This window comes from Ornithorhynchus anatinus, chromosome 4 (genome assembly GCF_004115215.2).
Source record: "Ornithorhynchus anatinus isolate Pmale09 chromosome 4, mOrnAna1.pri.v4, whole genome shotgun sequence".
Taxonomy (NCBI): Eukaryota; Metazoa; Chordata; class Mammalia; order Monotremata; family Ornithorhynchidae; genus Ornithorhynchus; species Ornithorhynchus anatinus.
The window spans coordinates 115,386,360-115,413,792 of record NC_041731.1 but is presented as its reverse complement, the minus strand read 5'-3'; the positions used below and the strand labels follow the sequence as shown (position 1 = coordinate 115,413,792).

Below are 27,433 nucleotides of genomic sequence, written 5' to 3'. Positions count from 1 at the left end.
TGCAGGAGAAAGAATTCAAGAGTTTGAAAAATCAGCTCCTCATTAATGGAAAGTTGACTGAAATTATTTCTTAAGACCACTGCCTTTGCCAGTTTAAAATATTTAATGCCCCACTCAAACATCCTTTCCCCTGACCCCATCTCTTGCTTCTAATGACTTAGCCCTGAATTTTATTTATAAAATTGAAAATATCAACTGTGATCTCCCTAAAAAGCCCCCCTGCTTCTTTCCAGTTTGTCTCTCCTCCTCCTCTTTCTCAACTCTCCCATCTTCCCAACAGTAAGAGTAAAGGAGATATCCTGTTTTCTCTCAGAATATCACCCCTTCACCTGTACCTCCCACCACAGCCTTTAGCATTTTATCAAAACATTTGCCCTCTCCGTACTTCCCTCCTTGATCACCATCTTCAACTTTTCATTCTCCAATAGTTTCTTCCCCACTGTCTTACAACATGCTCATGTAATCCCTCTCCTAAAAAAAACACAAAAAAACAAAAAAATCCCTCCTTTGACCCAACAGCTCCCTCCAGTTATCACCCCAAATCCTCCTACCATTCCTCTCCAAACTCCTTGATTGAGTTGTCGACACCCAATACCTCCACTTCTTCTCTTCCACTTCTCTTCTTGAAACTCTCCAATCTGGCTTATGCTTGCTACACTTCATGGAAACTGCCTCCTCAAAGTTCACCTGTGACCAACTTCTTGCCAAATCCAAAGGCCTCTGCTCCATCCTAATGCTCTTTTAACTCTCAGCTGCATTTGACAGTGAACCACCCCCTTCTCCTGGAAATATGATCTAACCTTGGTTTCACTGACATGGTCCTCTCCTTGTTCTCCTATCTCTCTGCCTGCTCATTCTCAGTCTCTCTCACAGGCTCCTGTTCTCCCTAGCAACCTCTAACTGTGGCTCAGTTCTGGATCCCCTTCTATTCTCCACTTACACCCACTGCCTTGGAGAACTCCTATGGCTTCAATTACCATCTCTACGGGGATGATTCCCAAATGTATATCTCCAGGACTAATCTCTCTCCTTCTCTGCAGTCTAGTATGTCCTTCTGCCTTCAGGACATCTCTACATCTCTACTTGGATTTCTCATCAATACCTCAAACTTAACATGTCCAAAACTGAACTCCTCTTGCCACTCAAACCCTATCCTCCCATTTTTTCCCATTACTGTAGACAGAACTACCATCCTTCCTGTCCCACAGTCCCATAACCTTGGCATTATTCTTGATTCATCTCTCTCATTCAATTAACACATTCAATCTGTCACCAAATCCTCTTGGTACAACCTTCATAAAATCACTAAAATCTGCTTTTTCCTCTCCATCCAAATTACTACTATGCCGATCCAAGCACTTATCCTATCCCTCCTTGATAACTGCATCAGTGTACTCGCTGCTCTTCCTGCCTTTTGTCTTTCTCCACTCCAGGCCATATTTCACTGTTTTGCCCAGGTAATTCCTCTAAAAGAATGTTCATTTCACACCTACATGCCTCAATAATCTCTGGGTGGCCATCCACCTATGTGACAAAAGAAACCCCTTTAAAGCACCCAATCACCTTGTCCCCAATTCTTTTACCTCACTGATTTTCTACTTCAATCCAGTCCATTTAATTTGTTCCTCTAATACCAGTTTACTGAATTTCACCTATCTTCCCACAAACCCTTTGCCCATGTCCTCCCTCTGGCCCGGAAATCCCTCCCCATTCATATCCAACAGATCATTACTGTCTCCACCTTCAAAAGCTTATTAAAATCACATCTCTCCAAGAGGGCTTCCCCAACTAAGCCCTTATGTTATCTACTCCCCTTCACTTCTGCATCGCCCTTATCTGTACCCTTTAAGCCTTTGTTATTTATCTCACCCTCGGCCTCACAGCTGAGATATCCATATTTTTTTAATGTCCATCTTCCCCTTTAAACTGTGAGCTCCTTGTGGGCAGGGAACATGACTACCAATTCTGTTATACTGTATTCTCTAAATCCCTGAGTACAGTGCTCTGCACAAAGAAAGTGCTTCATAAATATGATTGATTGATTAGACAAGTTTCTCTTCTCACTTTCAGAGAGGTACAATTTAGTACTGAATTCCCTTAGAACGTGCCAGGAAAATTCTGCTCTTGCTGGGCATCAGTTGAAAGCACATGAAACTAGATATGTATTCTACATACATAATGCAGTACTGGCTTATTAAATCAAGTTTTTAGTGATGTAGAGGAATCGGATGATTTTCTTTGGTATTAAATGACAGGGCCACAGCAACTGCTAACTTTACATGGGGAAAAGGTATAGCTAAAATAAGATTAGACTGAGAAGAAATCAGATTTGTCATACTGCAATGGGCTCACTGCTCTATCTTCCTGTGCATGCTGCATATGCTGAATGTTATGAAATAATTAGGTCAGAATCTTGTGATAAATGCTTCCTGAGCTCTGGGTGATTAATTCATTTATAGCCACCATATTAAGTATAAGGCATAATAGTTACAGTTGAGACCTCTTAATGTAGATTAACCTTCAGAGGGCAATTCTGATCAATGTGTAAGCTTGGGTTGAAGTTTCATTTGTCTGTTGCTTTTGTTTTGTTATTTTTTTTGTGGTGGGTGGGGGGCAGGGGTGGGTGCTGTAACAACTTATCTCCCTTTCAGTCCTCAGATCAACTCTCAAATATGTTGGTACAATTTTTAAATAAAATGTCTTCTTCATCAGGTTGTCTCCAGCTCAATAGGAGGCTGGGTAGTTCAGGGGAGATCCCAGCCTGGGGCACATTAATTTTACTGAACCTGAGCTCCTAAGGGCAAGACAATGTCTACTCCTGAGTCCCAGGGACTTAGGACAGCTTTGAGTGCAGAACTGCTGTAGGGTGGCAGAGCGCCACACTCCTGCTCTGTGCCCTTCCCTCGCAAAGCATAAAACTGCAGTGTAAAATTGTCAGACATGAGCATAACTGCAGCTGCTGAGCTCAAGGCAGTTGGCAATAGCTGCCCTGCCCCTGACCCGTCTGCCAGTCTCTTTTCCAAAGCAGTCCATCTGGGCACATAGGGTTAATAATTGCAGTATTTGTTAAGTGTTAACAGTGTGCCAGGCACTATACTAAGCACTGGGGTGGATACAAGCAAATCGGGTTGGACACAGTCCCTGTCCCCATTTTACAGATGAGGTAACAGGCCCAGAGAAGTGAAGTGACTTACCCAAGGCCACAGAACAGATGTGTCAAAGCCGGGATTGAACCCATGACCTTCTGACTCCCAGGCCTGTGCTCTATCCACTACGCCACAGTCAGTCAGTGAGTGTAGTCACTGACCATTTGCAGAGCCCTGAACTAGTTTAAAAGAATAACCAAAAGTATAAGACATGGTCCCTGTCCTATTTCACAGTGAAAATAACTGAGCAACAGCATGGCCTAGTAGAATAAGTACAGTACTAGGAGTGAGGAGAATCTGGTTCTCATCCCAGTTTTGCCACTTGTCTGTTGTGTGACCTAGGGCAAGTCACTTCATTTCTCTGTGCCTCATTTTCTTATCTGTACAATGAGAATTATATACCTGTTCTCCCTCCTCCTTAGACTATGAGTCTGTGACTGACCTGATTATCCTGCATCTACCTTAACATTTGACACTAAGCAAATACTTAACAAATACCACATTTTTTATTATTGACAATGAGAAAACCAACTGATGAAGTCTACCTAGATAACCAACACCCCCAGGCCCGTCAGCAGCGTTGACAAATTAATCAAGTGATCAATCACCTGCTGTTGAGAATACTTTTTTACAAAGAGTATAAATAAAAAAGAAGCAGCATGATTTAGTGGAAAGAGACTGGGCCTGGATTCTAATCCTGCTTCTCCCACTTCTCTGCTGTGTAATTTTGGGCAAGTCACAGGGAATACAGAATGGAAGGTGGGTTGGTGTTGGGAATGGGTATGGGACATGTCCCTGAGCAGGGTGGGCTGAGAGGGCTAAGAAGTGTCCTGCAGTTCTGGAAAGCCTGCAGAATAAGTTGGGAACATCTTTAGTCATGCCTCGAGGATGGTAAAGCTGGGCAGGACCATAGCAGGAATGGGAAGGGAGGCACCCTGTAGGTATGACGCCATCCCAGGGAGGGGCTGCTGGGGTGGGTCATGTGGCTGCTCCTCTTGGAGGGAGGAAAGGTGGAGAGAGGGGGCAGCTAGTCTCCATCTTGTGTTCCTTAAGTAGTAGGTGGGAAGACTGAGCTCAAGGTGCGCAGAGGCAAGGAAAGTCGGGAATGCTATCCTGATGGTAGAAGGGGTGGCCGGAGGTGTGAGGGGTATTTTCCCCTCTAGACTATAAGCTCCTTCTGGACCAGGAACGGTTCAATAGATCTGTGCTTACTGTACTCTCCAAAGCACATAGCCTGCTGTGTGACCCTGGGCAAGTCACTTAACTTTCTGAGCCTCAGTTGACTTGCCTATAGGATGGGAATAAGAATGTGAGCCCCATGTGGGACATAGACTTTGTCTAACCTGATTGTCTTGCATCTACTCCAGCTCTTAGTACACTGTCTACAGTGACATCTCTACTTTGATGCCCTCTCATCACCTCAAACTTGACATGTCCAAAAAGAGCTCCTTATTCTCCACCCAAACCCTGTCTTCTCTTGGAATTTCTTGTCACTGTAGATGGCACCACCATCCTTCCTGCCTCACAACCCTGTAACCTTGGCGTTATCCTTGACTCCTCTCTTTCAACCCACATATTCAATTGAATCCTGTCAGTTCCACCTTCACCACATTGATAAAATCCGCTCTTTCCTCTCCATTCAAACTGCTACCATGTTAATACAATCACTAATCCTATCCCGCCTAGATGACTGCATCAGCCTCCTTGCTGACCTCCCAACCTCCTGCCTCTCCTGACTCCAGGTCATACTGGAGCAGCGTGGCTCAGTGGAAAGAGCCTGGGCTTCGGAGTCAGAGGTCATGGGTTCGACTCCTGGCTCTACCCCTTGTCAGCTGTGTGACTGTGGGCAAGTCACTTCACTTCTCTGTGCCTCAGTTACCTCATCTGTAAAATGGGGATTAACTGTGAGCCTCATGTGGGACAACCTGATTACCCTGTATCTACCCCAGCACTTAGAACAGTGCTCTGCACATAGTAAGCGCTTAACAAATACCAACATTATTATTATTATACTTCACTCTGCTGCCCAGATTATCTTTCTACAGAAACATTCAGCACATCCTCAAAAATCTCCAGTGGCTGCCCAGCCCACTCCATATCAAAGAAAAACTCATCATTGGCTTTAAAGCACCTCATCACCTTTCCCCTTCCTACCTCACCTCGCTTCTTTCTATAATCCAGTCACATACCTTGCTCCTGGTGCTAACCTTCTCACTAATGCCTCGGTCTCGCCTATCTCAATAGCCCAACCTTCTGATTCAATCCTGTCTTCTTTTATGTGAGTTCTGGTCCACATCCTGCCTCTGTCCTGGAATGACCTCCCTCCTCAAATACACCAGACTATTACTCTTCCCTCCTTCAAAGCCTTATTGAAGGCATATCTCCTTCAAGAGGTCTTCCCAGAATAAGCCCCACTTTTCCTCATCTCCCATTCCCTTCTGCATCACCTTGACTTGATCCCTTTGTTCTACCCCCATTTTCCAGCCCCACAGCACTCATCTGAAATTTTATTTATTAATATTGAGGTCTGTTTATTTGTATTGTTGTACCTCACCCCTCCTATAGACTGTGAGCTCACTGTGGGCAGGGACTGTCACTCTTTATTGTTGTATTGTACTTTCCCAGGTGCTTAGTACAGTGTTCTGCACACAGTAAGCACCTAATAAATATGAATTAATAAATGAATGCCTGGCACATAGTAGGTACTTAACAAATATTAAAAATACAATAAAATAATAGACTTCCAAATATTTACTGACACATCAAAAGTGGGAGAGAACAGGCACGGGGGGGTGGACTGTGGGGAATGGAGAGACTGGAGGCTTTTCACATGGGAGCAGCTTTCTAGACTCACTACAAACTTTAAAAATCCACCTCAGCAGAAGCTACAGAAGAATATACAGGTTGGGAGGATGCAGCCTCTGGGGAATGATTTCCTGTCAAGTTTGACCTGTGGGCCTTTTCTGTTGGTGCAGCAGAAACTAAGGTATGGCACTGAGAAAAGGATCTAGACCTGAACTCTCATAAGGCTGGCAGCATTCCATCGATAGCTGCAATTTAGAGAGGGAAAATGAGGAAGAAATTCAAATAAATATACATCAAACAACCCCCACCACACACACACACCCACCACCAAGTCCACAGTCAGGAGGGATTAGAGCCACTATCTTGCTTTGCCAACCTGCCAGGGGGAAGATGATCCATTGGTGTCTCAGAAGGTGGTAGATGGAGGAGGAAGGTAAATAGGGAAGATCGCACTTAGGATGTCTTGCCCTCAGCGGGGTGACAAACATCTGAAGCATTGATGAAATGGGTGTGACCATCTTGAGGGAACACCAGAAGGCCAAGTGGGGTATCTGGCTGGGATGCAGGCACTAAAAGTATCCCCAGCAAACTTAGAGACACTTTGGACCAGGAAATCCACTTGAGAGGGGAACTCCAACCTCTAAATGCAATAATAATAAAAAAATAATGATAGTAATGATGATTGTAAAGCACTTATTAAGTGCTAGATACTGTTCCGAGCACTGAGATAGAAACAAGATAATCGGTTAGACACAGTAGAGCTCACAATCTTAACCCCCATTTTACAGATGAGGAAACTGAAGCACAGAGAAATTAAGTGATTGCCTAAAGTCACATAGCAGACAAGACATGGAGCCGGGATTAGAATCCAGGTCCTTCTAACTCCCAGGCCTGTGCTCTCTCCACTAGGCCACGCTGCTTCTTGTCGCATTCACAAACCAGACTGGGCTCCAGTAATGCAGGCTGTGTCACTGTGCCCTAAGCAGTGAAATGATTACCTTTCCATTCACATAAAGAGGATATTGCCTGCAGGTGAACAGGCAGATGTGATTCCAAAGGAGATAATGGACATTGGAAGAGTGCTTTGCTGGGGATGGAGGTTGGTTTGTCTGTTGGAAAATCTTCTGGTAGGGATCTTGTGCCTGTGAACTTATGAGAGTGTGTGCATTCATGGGCATCATGATGTATAAGAAGCAGAAATGGGGAAGGAGGACGGAGAGAGGAGGAGAACCAGGATAACCAATTAAATAAAGGCATCTGCTGTAAAAGCTGCTCAATGAACGCTCCCTTCCAGCATTCCTCCTACTGCTGAAGCTACTCTGATAGCAGTCACCAGTATCTATGGGCATCTAGATATCTGTCTGGTCTTTACGGACATGGATAATTTTAGCTCATTTTTATAGATTGTCAATTGATTTACATACAGTTACCTCCTGGGGGGGTAATAATAATAATTATAGTATTTGTTAAGCCCTTACTATGTTCCAGGCACTGTACTAACTTCCGGGGTGGCAAATTGGGTTGGACAAGTCCTTGTCCCACGTGGGGATCCCAATCTTAATCCCTATTTTAGAGATAGAGATAACAGGCCAGAGGCACAGAGAAGTGATGTGATTTCACAAGATTACACAGCAGACAGGTAGTAGAGCCAAGATTAGAACCCAAGACCCTCTGACTCCCAGGCCAGTGATCTATCCACTACACCTTGCTGCTTCTCCAAGCAGCATGGGTTCCCAGAGATGGGTCCCCAGTTAGCAACTTGCCTGCAATGTGACCTTGGGCAAATCATTTACCTTCTCTGTGTCTTAGGTTCCTCATATGCAAAATGAGATTCGATACCTGGTCTCCCTCCTACTTAGATTTGTGAGTCCCACAATAGAGGGACTGAGTCTGATGTGATTATTTTGTATTTACCTCAGCACTGAATACAGTGCTTGGCAAAGAACAAGCAACTAACAGGTATCATAAGCATTATTATCTAAATCATCCAGATTGTCATTAAATCATATCCTTAAATTATAATGTATAATTTTGTAACATGCTAATAATAATGAATACTGTCCCTTTTTCCTGAAATGATATAAACACCTAAAAGTACTGGCCACTATCACAGTTTTTTTCATATCGACCCTGCATTATATGTAAAGGCAAATATAATGATTCCAATTTAAAGCTAAAGAAAAATAGATACAGAAAAGTGTCTGAAGTCAGTGAAAGGAGGAAGGAATAGCCTTAATACCAGGTCACCGCATTCTCAGACCAGCACAATTTTCCTACTCTACGAGGTGCTGGGGTATACAAGACCATCAGGTCCCACATGGGGCTCACAGTCCAAGTACGAAGGAGAATAGGGATTGAATCCCCATTTTGAAGATGAAGGAACTGAAGCCAACAGAAGCAAAGTGACTTTCAAGTAAGGGACTTCTCAATGACACAGCAGGAAAGTGGCTGAGCTAGGATTAGAACCCAGATCTTCTGTTGTATGGGCTCTTCCAAGCAGTTAGTACAGTGCTCTGCACATAGTAAGCACTCAATAAATACCGCTAATTGACCGATTGATGTTCTGACCCACAGGCTCAGGTTCTTTCCACTAGGCAACACTACTCTCACAGTAAAAGAAAAGGTTGATGACGTTTTTTCATTCCCTAAGGATTATTTAGCATAGTACAATGTATAGGATTTCAATGAATAACTTCTGAAGATATTTAGAAGTAGAGGATGCATTGTGCAACCAAAGAACATTGCTACAAAGGGATGAAGTAAAAAATGCATATATAGATTTATACAGATTTTTTATTTATTTAAATGTGTATGGAAGAGAGAGTCAGAGAGGGAAAGAAGAAAGGAGTGTAAACTAGAGCTGTCTTTTGTGTTCAAAGATGCCTAGTGATAGAAGATCTCAATCAAGTGTAGCTGAAAAGACCCGAGCAGACCGACAACACTATGTGATGGTAAAGTCAGGTGTTGCGATCTTTCAATTTTGGAATTTCTTAATATCCCGTCCACTGCTCAAGGAGATCAGCAGTGCTTCTGATCACTTCATGCCAGGCTGTTCTGCCTGCTGCCATGTTTTCCAAAAGTCTGTTGCTTTGCCTAATGATCACGTAGTTTCCTCAGATTTCAGGACATTGTATTGACGTCCTATCAGCTATGGCTTCACAACATTGAAATGCCCCAGAGACAGTCTTTTGAAGAGTAAGTTCTGGTTGAGGAAGGCACCTATACCATCCCATTCCCTATTCAGTGTATAGCTAAATAAGACCGATCGAACCCTGCTGCTTCCTTGTTAACAAATAACCAATATGCTGGGTAGCCTACCTAGACAGAATTAGCTATACGCTACTATTAGGATAACTATTGTTGGATTGTAAGGCCACCTAATTTTGCAATAAATCCTTTCAGTGTTTCTTCATCTGGAAGCTTTCTCTCTCCTTCTCTTTTTCTCTCTCTCACACTCTCTCTCTCTGTCCCCATATAGGCTGCAAACAGCTTCAGGGCAAGGAAAATGTCTATCAACTCTATTATAGTGTCCTCTCCCAAGCATTTAGTACAGTGCTCTGCCCACAGTATTTAATAAATATGACTGATTTCTGTCTCTCAGTTCTCTCTCCTTCCCTATCCTTCTCCCACTGGAGCATCTCTCCAACAGTCTATTAGTTTATTATGTGTAATGAGTTCCTTCCCAAGGTTGTGCATAAGGGCTATCGGTGGTCAGATTGGAGTGGATTGGGCAGAGGAGGGAATTAGTGAGGAAATCTAAGTTCACATTGCCACCCTGGGGTCCTGTGACTTTCTGTCTAAGCAAGTCATTTTCAATTGCCTGGGTCTTCCCTGATGTGATGAGATTCACTCAGTGAATATTGCGCTGGGCATTTTTAATTTAGATATACAAACCTATTTAGAGAGATTTCTGTTATGAAGACGGAGTTATTAAGATTCAAGTGACACTAATGTCTTTGAGAGGAGGATTTTAACCCAAGGTTAAAGATGTCAATGATCCCTGTTTGTTCTGCCCAGTTTCTAAATTGCACCTGATTCATTTAGATTTTTGGAACAAGTGGACACAGAGCTTAATAGCAACAGAATATTTCTTATTGGATGGGTTCAAGTTTCCTGGATGAAGAGAGAGAGGAGTTGGGAGGAGAGAAAGAGATTTTCAAATAAAGGGAACTATCCACTCTTTTTGTCTCTCCTCACACCAGTCTTTATGACAGCTCTCACAAATATCAAAAGCAACAGTGGATACCAAACCAGTAACAAAAACTTAAGAAATCTGTAATTGCTCCATTAGGATAGGTTGGGTTTAGCAATGAGCCCAGGAGCATCTCTTAAAACTCCCAGACACTCCAGACAGCATATCAGGGATAAGACAAAGTGGAAGAAGAGAACACAAGTCACTCAGCCCCATTTCTGGGCTGCCAAATCAATCATCAATCCAAAGTATTTATTGAACACTTGCTGTATGCAAAGCACTTTGCTAAGCACTTGTCAAATTACAATACAATCAGATTGGTAGATGTGATTCCTGCCTATAAACAGGTTACAGTCTACAGGGGGAGACAAAAATTAAAATAGAATATAGATAGTGGAAATAGTATTAGGATATTTACAAAAGTGCTTTGTGGAGAGGGTGTGTATCAAAATGCTTAAGGAGTACACACCCAATTGAATAGTTGATGAAAAAAGGAGCAAAGATAGGAGTAATAAGAGCTTAGTCATATATCCTATATACTTAGGGAGTTTTTCCCTTTTTGTGTGTCTGTGTATGTGTGTGTGAGAGAGAGAGAGGTGTGAGTGTAAGGAAGGTCTAGATGAGGGAATGGGCAAGGTGTGGTGTGGAGGAAAAGAAATACTTGAGAGGGGGAGTGTCTCCCAAGATAACTTTCTTAATATATCTCTTTTTCTACCCTTCTCCTGTTTCCAACTCATTGGTCACACACTTCTCCCTGCCTGGAACTCCATCCTTTTTTAATCTCCACCATCCACAATACTAGCCATCTTCAAAGCTCACCTCAAATTCCACTTTCTCCGTGGAGCACTCCTCAACTAATTTCCACCACTCCTGGTCATTTCAGCCCAAAATCTACCCTCTGAAATTTTGTATGTTTTGTCCTCCATGTATTTCATTTCCCCATAATTCTGCTACTATGTTCCAAGTTTTCTTTTTAGTCCCAACTGCATGTTTACAATGGGTTACCTCTTTCTGACATGGAGATTGAAAGCTCCTTGAAAGCAGGAAATGTGTCTTTTTCTCTCCCACATGCCCAATACAAAGTTCTGCATATATTAAGCACTGAGTGTATCAGTGAATGTCAGGAAAATCTTGGGATCATAGAAGAACAGAGTGGGGTTTCATACAATGAAATTAGATCAAACATGCTTCCTTTCTCTCATGGGGAATCACATCAACTGGATTCTGTCTCAAAATGTCCTACCCAGGAAATTAAGCACACACTTCAAATACAACCACTATCTTGCAAATCTCAAGCAAAGTTATTCCTGAGATAACTACATTCTAACAATATCTTGGAGATGGAAAAATAATAGAGAACATATACTTTACTCTTGAATTTCTGTAATGGAAGGTCAGATTATATGAAATGTGTGATACTCATCATTCCTTATCTAAAGACTTATTTTACTTATGCATGCACTTCTGACTGCCATACTAAGTGCTTGAAGTGCTAAAATTCAGTCTCACATGGAAAAATCAATTAAAAAATGAAAACACTTTGAAATACTTCTCATTAAATTTAAACATTAAATGTAATTGATTTTCATGGGGTTTTTTTCCTACTTTATTTCCATTTTAAGCACTCAGGGTTCAAACGAAGAAGACCTATACATTAAACTCTGAAATAGGTCAAAGAGAGAAATTGTGAGCATGCCTTCCCTGAAGATCTATAAGAAGAGGCAGGACATCCGTCTACTTTTGGATGGATTAGGTGAAGTCTTGCTTTTAAATCAGGCTAGAGATGACCTAGAGATTTTTTCAAGCATAATGACCTAGAGATATTTTCAAGCATAATGATTCTGTATTTATCTGATTCTATAGAACACATAGTTTCCTACTGACATAGTATTTGCCCAATTTAAAGTAATTTTGCCATTGAGAAGCAGCATGGCCTAATGGAAAAAGCATAGGCCTGGGAGTCAGAGGAGCAGAGTTCTAATTCCTGCTCTGTCAGTTGCCTGCTGTGTGACCTTGGACAAGTCACTTAACTTCTAGATGCTTCAGTTTCCTCATCTGGAAAATGAGGATTCAATACCTGTTCTTCCTCTTACTTAGATTGTGAGCCCCATGTGGGACAGACACTCTGTCTAACTTCATTAACTTATATCTACCCCATAGTTTAAGAGTCCTTGACACAGTAAGTGCTTAATAAGTGCTATAATTATCATAAATCATTGTTCCTGGGAGTCTTATCAGTACTCCAGAAGAGCATTAATCCAATTCTGCACCGACATTTATTCTCAAATGGTCAAACTTGCACACTCTTTCTGATCTGACAGAGATCTTCGATACGACCAGCATATTTTGTTGAATTGTACGTCAAAGATCTGCTTCTATTGCTAGATGGAGTGGACGATAGTGATGGCCTGATGATGTCAAAGTTGTCAACTAGTTTTTAACATATTTTGATATTCAAAGATAATATTTATCATCCATGGTTTTACTTACCAGCTCCTAAGTGTGAAGTGTTGTATTAAGCACTTGGGAAAGTAGGGCAGAAACTAAAAAACAACTGCCAGCCAGGGGCTTGCGATCTGGTAAATTTTGACCTCCAAACATGTTTTAGGCTCTCAATCAAACTTACCAATGAAGTGTTAGGTAATAATAACAAAAAAAATGAAGAAATGGAAATGAAACATAATGAAGCTTAGTGGAATAGAAATTATCACATATATTGTTCATAGGAACTGGAATATATAGATTGGGCCTCCATTTTGGAAAATGGTGCTGGTAGTAACATTCATTCATTCATTAAATTGTATTTATAGAGCATTTACTGTGTGCAGAGCACTGTACCAAGCAGTTGGAAAGTACAATTCAGCAATGAAGAGAGACAATCCCTGTCCACACCAGGCTTACATCCTAGTTATAACTGTAGGTGTGGCTTTCAATTGATCTATCAATTGATCATCCATCCTGCATATATGTAGGTAGGGATGGTTCTCTGTGATCTGGTATTTGTAACTTGCAGCCCCATTTTTTGACTCTGCCATTTGGTTTCCCCATTTTCCTGAATCCTCCGCTGAAGGAGAACAAGCAACCTCTCTCCTGACTGCTGCCCAGCAAGCTGTTATATCTACTAATGTTATCTGTCAGCAGTCTACTGTCAAACCATCTAGTTTGAGGCTTTGCTTTACTCTCTCTTAAACCATTTCTACAGCCCTTCCTCCTGATTCGCACCTCATTTTAGTAAACCATGTGGCAGCTGCTTGGATTTCCAATTGCCGTCTTTCATTTCGAGTGTTCTGCACAATACTGTAATACCTCCATCATGAGAGACTTATTGACCTTCAGGACCTCTGGTTCACCGTTGGTGAACCTGTCTTTTCAACTACTCAGGGTAAAAATAGTCAGTAATCTTCCAAACTCATTCATTCATTTGGTCAATTCACAGTATGTAATGAGTGCCCACCGTACACAGAGCACTGTATTAAGCACTTGTGGGGTGTACAACAAAAGTGAAAGACATGGTCTCTGCTCTTGGGGAGTTCATTTTGATAGTTTCTTTAAGCTTTTCCTCTTTAGTTTGCTGTTCAGTTCACTCCTACTCCCAAAATCTTCCTTTTAGTATTTTTAGATAGTAAACATGACCAATATCGAATGTTTTGACATAATGGAATAGTGGATCATGGTTTCCCTCATTTTGACAGTTGTGACTAGGATAGATCTACTCTATCCTAACCTCCTTACTTTGGATACAATCCTGCTGAGGAAGGATCTTAGAGGAATGATCTTTTCATGTTCTTTCCAACTCTTTGGGTCTCCATTTCTGTGAATGCAATTTTCATCTGTACTTAAAAAAAAAAACCCACAAAAAAAGCAACCTCACTTTCATGTATTGATCTCGGCTCAGTTACCCATGCTGTTATAATTTGAAGTCTATTCAATGCACTATTCTTTACCTGTGTCGGTGACCAGGACCTATAATATAAACCAACCACAATAATTATACCATAATGTTTAAAAAGTGATTTCTGCAGTGTAGATGCTCTAAGCACTGGGATATTACCAGTGACTAAATATTATGTAACACAGCACCTCATTATTTCTTTTTCCTTGATAGCCAGCATATACTATAAAGTTCATGCCATTCACCATATTTAAATATATACTATTCCATATTTTTCTAAGAGAAAAATTAATGCATTTTTAATCTATCACCAAACTTCTTAGGTAAAAAGCTAATTCAAGATTTTCGGTTGAAAACTCAGCCTAGAAATTATTCTCCAGGTTGATGGGTGATACCTACAGAAAGTGAAATAATTCCCATGGGGAATTACAGGTAAAAAAACAACAACAAAAAAATGACATGAACAAATTATTTGCGTGTCTAAAATATCATTTTAATTTTAATTAACTTGACGGGAGGCTAAACTGCATCATAAGGCCTAAACTATAATACTCATTTCCAAGAAAAATATCCCTCCGTTGTATGTTTCTTAACAGGAGGAATGATCACACTTAAGCTGAATGCCAAAGACCAAGGAACTGGAGTTATGTTCCTATTACAGTTGATACTGTTTGGCTAATATCCACTATATTTTGTTTGGGCCGATACCACATTTATGGTGAAGGACCACATGTTTTTATTGAATTTTACTTTAACTTGTTTATTATGCAGAGTTCCATTCAACTTTTTGTGTTTTACCACATCATTATTTCTTCAAAGCTATGTCCCACATCCTTAACTGTTCCATTTCTGAGCTTACTCAATCAGCTCTCTCCAGACTACCTTACCTTACTAATCACTTACCCCAATCCATCCCACACATTTCACTCCTCTAGCACCACTCTACTCACTGTACCTCGATCCTGTCTGTTTCATTGCTGACCCCTTGACTTCGTCCTCCTCTGGGACAGAACTCTTCCCCCCTTCATAACTGACAGACCACTATCCTTCCTATCTTCAAAGTCTTAATAAAATCATATCTCCTCCAAGAAGTCCTCCCTGACTTCCTCATTTCCTCATCATAATCATGCGCTCCTCTGCATCACCTACGCATTTACCTCTAAAGCACTTAGATACTCATCCTACCCCTACCCCTATGACACATAGGCACATCTCCTTAATCTCGACCACTTTCCCAATCTGTAATTCATTTTTATGTCTGCCTCCCTCTATAGATTGCAAGCTCCTTATGGGAAGAGATCATGTCTATCAACTCCATTGTACTGTACTTTCCCTAAGCACTTAGGACAGTGTTCTGCCTACACATAGTAAGCAATAAATAAATGCCACTGATTAACTGATCTTCAGACCAGGGAGATCATATAAACAATGATGTTGCATTGTTTACTTTCTTGCAATATACAAATAAATATATATACTTATATATGTACACTACAGCATCTGAATAATTTTTAGTTTTTTGTTGATTTTTTTTGCTGAAAAATTATGCTCACTCACGCAAACTGAACTGATCTAATCTGACACCTATGGAGACTTCTAAGAAATACATCATGACCCTTTGAGTGACCCCTTTGCTCTGTAGAAAAGGAAATATGGTCCATTCAGTTATGCTTGTTTTGCACTTTCTCAATTTCAGTTCTGATGCACTCTGCATCTGAAGCCCAGCACTTAACCAAACTGGGATCATCTGTATTATTAAATCTCTATTGTGTACAGATCCCTAGTCTTCTCTTAATCAGTCAGTCATTGGCATTTATTCAGCACCTAATGAGTTTAAGCATTGTGCTAAGCAGTTGGAAGAATGCAACAGCAACACTAATAGGACACGCATTTCCTGCCCTCAAGGGAATGAGTAGTCTAATGAAAGTGGCAAACAAAAATGATTTTCAAAAAGTCATGGAATCGGGGAAAAAGAAGCACAAAGCCGAAATCAGAGCAAACACATCAGGACGATGCCAATGAAAAAGAAATTAGATGCACAGATAAATATGAATAAATACACATATATTCATGAGTCTTGGCTAGGATTTAATTACACAAGTGATGGGATGTTGTTCAGTCACTGGGGAAAGTTACTCACTGCATTCCCCAGAGAGAATCTGACTAGTAAGGGATGAGACAGTGAAAATATATTTCCATCAAACATGAATAATAATAATAATAATTGTGGTATTTGTTAAGCAGTAACTAAGTGCTAGGCATTGTACTAAGCACTGAGTAGGTACAAGGTAATTGGGTTGGACACAGTCCCTGTCCCACATAGGGCTCACAGTCTTAATTTTCATTTTACAGATGAGGTAACTGAGGCAGAGAGTTTAGGTGACTTGCCCAAGATCACACACCAGTTAATTGGTGGATCCAGGATTAGAACCCAGGTCCTTATGATTCACAGGCCCCGCTATCACTATAATCACTATAATCCGTAAAATCAATTCCTACAGGTAGGTTCTTACTTTGGCTCATCCGTCATCTTAGTAGGCAACTCTAATATTATCACTGTGTAAGGAGCAATCAGTTATCATTGGCATTACTGGGTGCCTACAGGGTGCGTAAGGTGAAACTGAAGCAGGGGGATGCCTGCATTTTATCTTTGGTGAAGGTTTATAAGGACCACCTAGATCAGGGCAGAGTTTTGGCCATATACAATAGTAGGAAAAACTTTTGTCTCTGCCCTTGAGGAATTTTTGGTGGACAGCCTTAAATAAAATCCTGAAAAGAATGGGCAAAGATTAGAAAGACCATCGCAGTGGTAATTCCCTGCTGGGTTAGGGAACTATTCTTTATCTCTGAGGCTATGCTGGGATCGCTATGACTAGATATGCATCCTGAAAGGAAAACTTGCATTTCACTATGTGCTGTAAGTCTGCCTGACTCCCTGCTTTCTTGTTGGTGGTAAGGTGGCAGAGTGATGAATAAATACATTAATGGCAACATTATCAACACTATAATATAAAAACTACCACTTTAATTCCTTCATCCAGGCTCTCTGTCCCAAAGTCTTCTCTATTGGAACAAAGCTTGTCCCTCATTTATGGCAATAGACTCCTTGCTAACAGCAGCACCCCAGAGCACTGTACTAAACCCTTGGAGAGTACGACAGAGGTAAAGGCATCATCCCTTCCCCAAAGGAGTTTACAATTGAACAGAAAGACCCACACACACAAATCACTTTTAGTTAGTCGATACAGAAGGAAGGATAATAATAATAATGTTGGTATTTATTAGGGACTTACTATGTACAGAGCACTGTTCTAAGTGCTGGGGTAGATACAGGGTAATCAGGTTGTCCCACGTGATGCTTACAGTCTTAATCCCCATTTTACAGATGAGGTAACTGAGGCACAGAGAAGTTAAGTGACTTGCCCACAGTCACACAGTTGAGAAGTGGCAGATCCAGGATTTGAACCCATGACCCCTGACTCCCAGACCCGGGCTCTATCCATTGAGCCACGCTGCTTCTGTAAAGGATAAAGCATTGCCAGAATAGCAAGAGTCTAATGAAAGACAGAATAAATAAGTGAATAAATCAGTAAAATATGTAATCTAATCCTAAAGTGGATGTTGGGATGATTCAACCTGGAGTAGAGCAAATTCAATCAGGGATGCTTCCAGAAGAAGGAGGGTTTTCACAAAGACTTTAACTAGGGCAGAGTTGTGGCTTCATTAAATGGAAGGAAATGACTTTTGTCCTTGCCCTTGAGGAAATTCTGGTCATTCAGCAACAAAGTGATTTTGCATAGGAACCCAACCGATAACATTAGTCAGATGTAAACTCCCCCATTTCTCTTAATGGGCTGAACTATTTCCTGCTTCTCAATTAACTAATACTATTTCATTTTTATTATTACTATATTTGTTAAGTGGTTATTATGTGTCAAGCATTGTCATAAGCACTAGAGTAGATACAAGTTAATATCAAGTGCTGGCTTGCAAGTTAATCAGGTTGGACACAGTCCCTCTACCACATGTGGCTCAAGTCTAAGTAGGAGAGACAAATCCCCATTTTCCAGATGAGGAAACTGAAGCACAGAGAGTAAAGTGACTTGTCCAAGGTCACGCCATAGGCAAATGGCCAAATTGGCATTAGAAGCCAGGTCCTCTTTCCACTAAACCCCACTGCTCCTCTATTTGACTGGTATTTCTTCTGGATTTGATTTCTTGGTACATTTCACAAGCATTGCTTCAAGGTAATGTTCATGTAAGTTTCTGAATTCAATAACCTTGACCTTAGGTTGAGAAACTTTCCTGAGCAGCTCAAGACAGCGCTCTGCACACAGTAGGCAATCAATAAACACCATTAAATGAGTGACTACACTATTAACAGCTGTCATTTTAGAGAATGCTAAAAAAGTTACATCATTTTGTATTCAAAACTAAGTATATTGAAATTTTTTGCCCTTGTCAGACTGTTTCTGCCTGAATTTGCCGAGTTTTCCATATCAGTTTGCAGTACCAGAGATGCCCGTCTCAGGGTTGCACCTGGAGAGTTTCCAGTTCTCTACCAGCCTCAGCTACAGGAGGGAGAGTCAAGCAGAGGCCTATCTATTCCATTCCTAGCTTGGCCAGTGGCTAATGAGTGGAAGGCAATCTACTACAAGTTGAAACTCACCCACGCTGGGCAGCAGCGGCACAGGAGAGAGTCGAGGGTGGAGATTCGAGTTTACTGTGTGGAAGGCGGCAGAGGTAAACCACTTCTGAATTTTTACCAAGAAAACTCTCTGGATCCACTACCAGAAGGATTGTAGATGGAGAGCGGGGCATTCTGGGAGAGATGTTTCCGTGGTGGGACGCTATGGGTCGGAAATGACTCGACGGCATAAGACAGGACCATAGATGAGTTTTATTTCCTCTTCATGTTGAGGAACAATGAGATATCTGTGACAAACTAGTACTATTACTACTTCTACTAATATTTTCCTAAGCACTTACTATGTTCCAATCACTGTACTAAGCACTGGGGCAGCAGATCAGATACAGTTCCTGTCCCACTTGGAGCTCACAGCCTCAGAAAGAGGGAGAACAGATATTTTCCTACCCATTTTACAGATGCAGTCACTGAGGCACCGGGAAATTAAGGGACTTGCCTCTAGTCACGTAGTAACCAAGTGGCAGAGGCAGGATTAGAAGCTAGGTACTCTGACTCCCAGGCCTGTGTCTTTTCCACTAGGCTACTCCTATTCTCAAAGTCCTGCTCTTTCTGTGGTCCTAGATTCATGGCTCCAGCAGTTTCCCTCCTCGTCCTACAATCCCACCTAGATGAAGAGCCAGACCCAGGCCAAATGGAGCACAACTTTTCCAGGGGTGGGCAAGAAGTCACAAATTTGACAGAAATACAGCCTCTTTTTGTCCCAGTGGAGGTTTCATGCTTTGTGCAGGACGCACTTTGATTCCCACACTTTTGGAGCGATCAAACTCTGTGGTAAAATATATTCCTTTCTCTACCTACTAAGGTCTTTGTTTCTTCTAATTACATATCTAGCGCAGGAGGAAATTGAAATGGAAAATGTATTAGCTTAGAGGTGTTCAAAAGCAAACCTCTAGGGGGCCCTGAATGACTCTCATATTCAGGATAGAGGATGCTTAACGCTGCCACTTCCCCACATGCAAGTTTTATCAAATTTTAGTCTCAGAGCCTAAGGAATAAATGCAAGCTCTAGCCAGTATAATATTTATTGCCTAGCCTCGTGGATAGAGCACAGACCTGGGAATCAGGAGGTCACGGGTTCTAATTCAGTTCTGCCCCTTTCTGCTATGTGACCTTGGGCAAATCAGTTCACTTCTCTGTGCCTTGATTACCTTATCAATAAAATGGGGATTGAGACTGTGAGCCCCATGTGGGACCGGGGACTGTGCCCAACCCAATTTGCTCCTATTACCTCCAGCACTTAGTACAGTGCCTGGTAAGCACTTAACAAATACTACAATTATTATTTTTACTATTATTATTATTAGTTCCCCCAGGCTAATATGCCACATTAAGGGCTTGGGAAGCAAGGTGGCTACAGGAAAGAACATTGGCCTGTCAGAGGATCTGGTTTTTAATCCCAGTTCTGCCACGTGCAGGCTGTGTGACCTTGGATGACTCAACTTCTCTGGGCCTCAGTTCCCTCAATGGTGATTCAATATCTGTTTTCTCTCCTGATTAGACTGTGAGCCTCATGTGAGACAGTGACAAAGTCCAACCAGATTACCCTGTACCCCAGCACTTAGTACAGTGTTCTTGGCATATGATTAGTGCTTCACAGATATTATTATTATTATCAAACAGGTGACACATTCACTACCCAAAGGACAGCCCTTAACCCTGGCAGAGAAGGATCATTCAAATGGGGATTAAGACAATGAGCCCCACATGGCGACAACCTCATAACCTCGTATCTACCCCAGCACTTGGAACAGTGTTTGGCACATAGTAAACGCTTAACAAACTCCATCACTCAAAGAACAAAAATATACCAAGACCAGGTAATGTAAGGCTCTGTAAAATTGTCATCACTTATAGGTTAATTATCCAGAAGCCTGATTAACATTAGCCAATTTAGTAATTGTATTTTATTATCAATATATACCTACCCAATAATTGATTTTAGGCTTGTGCGGTGTACTGGTACTTTTTATGATAAGTTGCGATTCAGGAATTTGCTGCAATAAATGAACTCTACACCTCTGAACGACCCCTGGGTCACGTCCTCCCGCGGTCCTGGAACGCCCTCCCTCCTCACCTCCGCCAAACCGATTCTCTTTCCCTCTTCAAAACCTTACTTAAAAATCACCTGCTCCAGGAGGCCTTCCCAGACTGAGCTCCTCTTCCCCCTCTACTCCCTCTGCCATCCCCCCTTTACCTCTCCGCAGCTAAAGCCTCATTTTCCCCTTTTCCCTCTGCTCCTCCCCCTCTCCCTTCCCATCCCCACAGCACTGTACCCGTCCGCTCAACTGTATATATTTTCGTTACCCTATTTATTTTGTTAATGAATTGTACATCGCCTTGATTCTATTTAGTTGCCATTGTTTTTACGAGATGTTCTTCCCCTTGACGCTGTTTAGTGCCATTGTTCTTGTCTGTCCGTCTCCCCCGATTAGACTGTAAGCCCGTCAAACGGCAGGGACTGTCTCTATCTGTTGTCGACTTGTTCATCCCAAGCGCTTAGTACAGTGCTCTGCACATAGTAAGCGCTCAATAAATACTATTGAATGAATGAATGAATGAACATGGAACTAGTTTTTTTTTTTTTAAATCATTAGTTTGTGGATACAGGATACTTTTTCAGTTATTTCATTAGTTATTTACTGGCAAAAGTTTCCATATAAAGTTGAATAACTCTGTGTACGGAAGCTAAATGTTTTAATCAATAGAAAATTTTGAAAAAAGAAGATGTATTTTAGCAACAGTAACACATTATAATTCACTTGGATAATCCTAATACAATTACCTTTAATCATAGAAGAATTAACGTTGTAGTAGAAGACATTTATCTGCTCCTATGATAATGCAATGCAATTAAGAAGGCCATTTTATTTAGACAATTGCTATTTTTAAAAATAAACCCAAGATAAGTCCATTGTAAATATCAGTCTTTATATACACAGCATTAGGAAATTGTTAAAATGGAAAGACTAATAAATGTTCCATTCAATATTATAAATGTATTTCCTCAACAGGAAAGATATTTCCCAAAGCATTAAAACCTAAACCATGAGAACTATTTGCACAGAATTAGAAAAGCCAGACAAAGCCAAGATACAACTTGTTAGAGAAGTTAAGCTAGAGGACCATGACAATTATCTGCACATTTAAAAATCGGGAAGTTAAGAATATTAATTATTTACTCTGCTACTAAAAATCTTATCAGTATTTGTCATGAAGTGCTTGTTCACTTGAAATATTTAAACAACACTATCGCGCTCAATGAGATGAATTACAAGCAGTTTATCACAGAGTGCTATTTAAGACTCTGAAACCAAGATCACTTCAAATTCATCACCTTTTGTAACTCTCTGATTTCTTCAAGCTAAAAAAGGTGTCAACACAGAAGAAATAGCTTAAAAAATCTATTTCTTTTCCTGGACTGCTGATTTAGGATATAACATAGGAGAAAATGATATTTTTTTCAGAAGCAAGATTCTTCTTCCAGGCTCCTCTAAATCAATAATCAACTGTGCACAGAAAACCTCCCGGAAATACTGTGAGCCCTCTCTGGTCCCACACATAGCTTTAGGAGAGCTACAGGAATTCTAAATTTCTAAGCAATTACTAGAAAGTTCTGTAATCCTCATTCACCCAGTGCATAAAATATTATCATCCCAGGATGAGCACTTGGAGCAATGATCTTTGAACATTTGGTATTTGACCCCACTCCCGACCCCACCGTGCTTACATACATATCTTAAACCATATACTATAAGGTATATATTTATATTAATCTCTCTCTCCCACTGTAGACTGTAAACTCATGGGCAGGGAAGATAGTGAAATTCTCCCAGGCTTGGAGGACGCTGACTCCAAGTAGGCAAGAATCCAGTTTGTCGATGGCTCCTTGAATACTATTCCACCACATGCCAGGGTGTTGGGAATCCCTCAGGTCATTTTTGGGTCTGTGTCATCTGTAATGAATGTCATACATCCACTGGCAAATCCCTAGAGAGACCACTTTCAGTTTCACCAGCATGAGACTGGGAGTCAAAGGACCGAGTTCAAATCCCAACTCCGCCACTTGTCTGCTGGATGATGTTGGGCTAATCACTTACTTCGCTGTGCCTCAGTTACCTAAGCAGTAAAATAGAAATTAAATCTTACTCTAGATTAAATTCAATCTAGACTAAATCCTCTAGACTGTAAACTCGTTGCGGGCAGGGAACGTGTCTACCAAACCTGATACTTTGTACTCTCCCAAGCACTTACTACAGTGGTCAGCGGACAGTAAGTCCTCAATAAATGCGACTGAGTGCTTGGATGACAACATAGAATGGGGCGCTCATTCTATGTAATCATCCAAACACTCAAACAGTCGCATTTATTGAGGACTTACTGTCGGCTGACCACTATACTAAGCGTCCCATCTAAGACAAGGACTGTGCCCAAACTGGTGATTCTGTGTCTACCCCACTTCTAAGTACAGTACTTGGTACACAGTAAGCACTTCACAGGTATGATAATAAAAATAATACAATATTTTAAGACAATTTGCAAGTGGTACTATCTTGCTCATATTTAGACAGTTCTAAATTAACTCCTTCTACCTCTTCTCTGTAATCCCTTCCAAACTCCCTGATCCTTCCAGTCAGCCTAGCTCCCTCATGAATACACATCAGGTCCTGTTGTAACATTTGAAAATTCTTCTAGTCACTTTGTAATTCTGAATTGCAGGCAAGTTATTATTACTTTATTAAGAAGTGATATCTTTCTGAAAATTCATTTTCAGGAACTGAAATCGCTACAGTGCAGAGCTACACTGGGGAAAAGTCCTTGTACCTGGAGTAGCCTCCTAAGAGGGGAAAGAAATCTTAATATGCCGCTTTCAAATTACAATTTCAAATAAAATTTAATTCTTGAATAAATTACTTCTACAGAAAAAATAATTCTAGTGTCCACCCGAAATTAGTCACAGGGCAATTAACATTTTTAAACTCGTTTACTTTCCTATGAAGTATGATGTTAATAAAATATTTTTAATTATTGTAAATCCCATACTTTCACATTACCACACATAATTTAAGTATTGATTTAGAATGTATAATAACAGCAAAGACATTGTGAGGTAGGCTAAACGTACTCTAAGCTTCCCTGGGATTATTTTGTCTAACTTTGGCTGAAAACATTACATAGGTAACCCTACTCTAGGCTGAAAGAAGACACCACTGGATGGTAGCATTCAAATGTCCAATAGGGATTCCACAGTTCTGATCACATCGTGCCTACATGTAGTGTTATACCAGCAGTTTGCCATTTTCAGTACTTGGTGTGATTTTTTTTTACCTTTGATTCCTGGCCTCGTGATCTTTCTGAATGTCCTCTTAAAAAAGAGTCACTTCTTTCTTGATTACAGGGTGCCATGCTGATCTTTCTTGTGGCATAGTGGATAGAATACGGGTTTAGGAGTCAGAAGGACCTGAGTTCTAATCTCAGCTCTGACACTTGTCTGCCGTGTAACCTTGGGCATGTCACTTAGCTATGCTTCAGTTAGGTCATCTGTAAAATGGGAATTTATATTGTGAGTCCCGTGTGGGACAGTGTCCAACCTGATTAGCCTGTATCTATCTCAGTTCTTAAAACAGTGCCACTTAGAAGAGTGCTGGGCACAAAGTGACTGTTTAATTCCTTTAAAAAAAAAAAGTGAGCCCCAATTTTCAGTTGAGATGCGGCATTGCCTGTCCATAAAATGTCTACTCTATTTCCCAATTTCAACTTAAAACTATCTTCCCAGCGTATTTATTCATCTGATCGATTGTGCTGTAAAACACGAAAGTTAGCACTGAATTACTGATCAGCATAGCAATTTACTGTATTGTTGAATGCTTACTGCACTATTCTAAGTGCTTAGGAGAGTATAATAGAATAAGTAGCATTAGCATTTGGTCCTTTTGTTTTCATACCAGTTACTATTAGTTGTATATATGTATAAATAGTTTTAAAATGTATAAATAATAATGATAATATATAAACAATATATAATTTATGCAAATATTTGGGGGACGTTAAGACAGCCATGTGTATATGTGTGACTATGCTTTACGCTCCCAAAAGACCCCACTGACAGCAAAATTCACCTACAGTTGAGAGTGTGGTTGAAAAGGCTGATGAGAGAAGACACTGTTAATACTCAAAGCCTGCCCCTTGATATACTACACTGCTCAATGCTTACAGTTCCTGAGTATGTTTTTTACACCTCGTCTCCTGGCCCTTTGAAAGCTTCTTTTCCAAAACAATGCCCTAAGAATGTCATCTATTCTTCTCCCTTCAGTGACATACATTGGTTCATCCTTACAGCACCATGAACACCAAAATCATCATGATATGCCTGGCATAGCTTTGACTTCATCAGAAACCTACACGGCAGTGTTTGAGAATTTCATGCAGGTATGTTACTGTTCACCACAAAGACTCACTTTGCAGGACCTAAAATCCCTATTGAGAGTCTGAACTGCTTGAACATAAAGCAAACCCTTTTTAAACTCATTAGAGGGGAAAATTATTTTAAGCCCCAGAGCATATATTAATATTGTTGCATGAAATCAAAGGGAATAGCAAAAATGGGGAAAAAAATGAAAATGGTTGTTTGGAAGCTTAGGGGAGTTTGCTTTAAAAAGAACCCTCAAAGGAAATGAAATACAAATATCCACTTTCAAATTATAAAACAATTCACCTCAAACTAAAAGAAGCCAACAACATTTTGAATGAAGCCTAGTGATCTCTCCCGATTATGTGTATATAAAATACCTGGCATAAAACATTGTTTAATAATCTAGAAGTATCATAGTACTCGATACAGTGGAAATAGTTAAGAACAGAACCTAACACTAATTCTGAAAATGTCTTTTCTTTCCACTATTTGTGAGCAAAACGCGATGCTATCGGCATGTATTAATTCAGATTTGATTAATTACAGACTTTGACACTATGATATATTCAAAACAGTTTGGACTCTAAGAATATTTTGATTTTCCTGCCAGCAGCATATGACTGCAGGGCTGTGTCTAACCAATCAAAACTGTCTATCCCACTGAGAGATAAGTCTCCTCTCCATAGCTATGAGTAGCAGCCTCTCCATTATGAGCATGGCATCTGCTGGGTGCCCAGCTTCTAGCAGTGCTGCTTATAATATTCCAGATGAACCATCTTTGCACACAATCGCATCCACTCCATTCCTCCCTGTATTCATCCAGGATTTCCTAGGTCTACAGCAAGCAAAAGTTTGGGATTTAGGGCAGTAGAATTGGCCTGGATGGTCGGAAAATTCCAGAATTCTCTGATGAATGTATGTGTGGCTGATATGTATATCCTAAATGTGCATTTAAACAATAATAATAATAATAATGAATAATAATTATCATGGCATTTTTTAATCACTTACTATGTGCCAGGCACTCTGCAAAGCGCTGGGTTGGATACAAGCATATCGGGTTGGACACAGTCCTTGTCCCATATGGGGCTCACAGTCTCAATCCCCATTTTACAGATGAGGTAACTGAGGCACAGAGAAATGAAGTGACTTGCTCAGGCTCACACAGCAGACAAGTGACAGAGCTGGGATTAGAACCCATAACCTCCTGACTCCCAGGCCCACACTCTATCCACTATACCATGCTCCTTCTCAATAGATAACACAATAAGTTATATTGAAAGTTACATTCTTTCTTCAGCATCTTTGGTTAAAGGAATGGACATTGTTATGTTAAAAGATATTTAATAACTATGCAGATTGTATGTGGTTATCAAGATTCCTTTATCAATGTGCTGAGGTAAGTAGCAGGAATTTTCCTGTTAGGAGTTGCAGAAGGAATTGGATTAACTTTTTTTAAGATTATTTCCATCTGGCAAAAAAGAAAAAAGTCATATTCTTTTTATTTATGTTCAGGGCATGGTCTTTGCTGTCATTTTTGCAAATAAGGAATCTTATTCATTAATTTACTCAGTGTGGGAGAGGAGTGGAGGAGGAAGAGGGGGAGGATCTAGGCTTCCTCACATCCTCAGATAAAGCGTGTGTATGTGCAGCTGTACACACACACCCACACGCACTCACACACTGTGGAACTAAATGCACCTGTGATACTTGTTCTGTTCTGATCCTAGTTATTAGCATAATGCTTGACCCCTAGTAAACACTTCATAAAAAGCATAACTAACTAGAACGAAGGAAGCTTGCAAGAGAGAAAGGCTAAGCTAGAGGGTGTGTGAGATCCGTATTCTCTGCTATTCCAAGTACTAGAGGTCTAAAATCCATTCTCCTCTTCCCAAAGGATGTGTTTGCTGGGAAGGCGTGGCAGTGGAATCCAATTTACTCCTATATGCCACTGCAGAAACTGCCTTTATAATAGACCACTCTCCCCACCTTCAAAACTTCCAAAATCACATTTCCAAGAAATTTTCCCACAGACTGACCCCTTTCTGCCCTCCCCTCTTGTCTCAACTATGAATTTGGTTGGGTACCCCTTAAACAGTTTGATATTCACCCCAGCCCCACAGTAATTATGAAATATTCTTTTACACTTTCCCTAGCTTTAATACCTGCCCCCTGTAGTCCATTAACTCCTGTGAGCAGAAATTGCATCTAACAACTCTGTTGCATTGTACAGTTCAGTGCGCCTAGAAATCTCTCAATAAATATCACTAATTGATTGATT

The 27,433-nt window shown here is 40.7% G+C and overlaps 1 protein-coding gene and 1 non-coding gene across 2 annotated transcripts in view; one reads left to right on the top strand and one right to left on the bottom strand.

Moving 5' to 3' along the window:
• NEGR1 (neuronal growth regulator 1) overlaps positions 1 to 27,433 on the bottom strand; it is a 1,090,779-nt gene that overhangs the window by 1,022,354 nt on the left and 40,992 nt on the right. The gene's annotated exons all lie outside the window — the stretch shown is intronic.
• LOC114811897 lies at positions 18,557 to 18,694 on the top strand. The gene has a single exon (XR_003759593.1). It is a non-coding gene; the product is annotated as a small nucleolar RNA SNORA7 (small nucleolar RNA).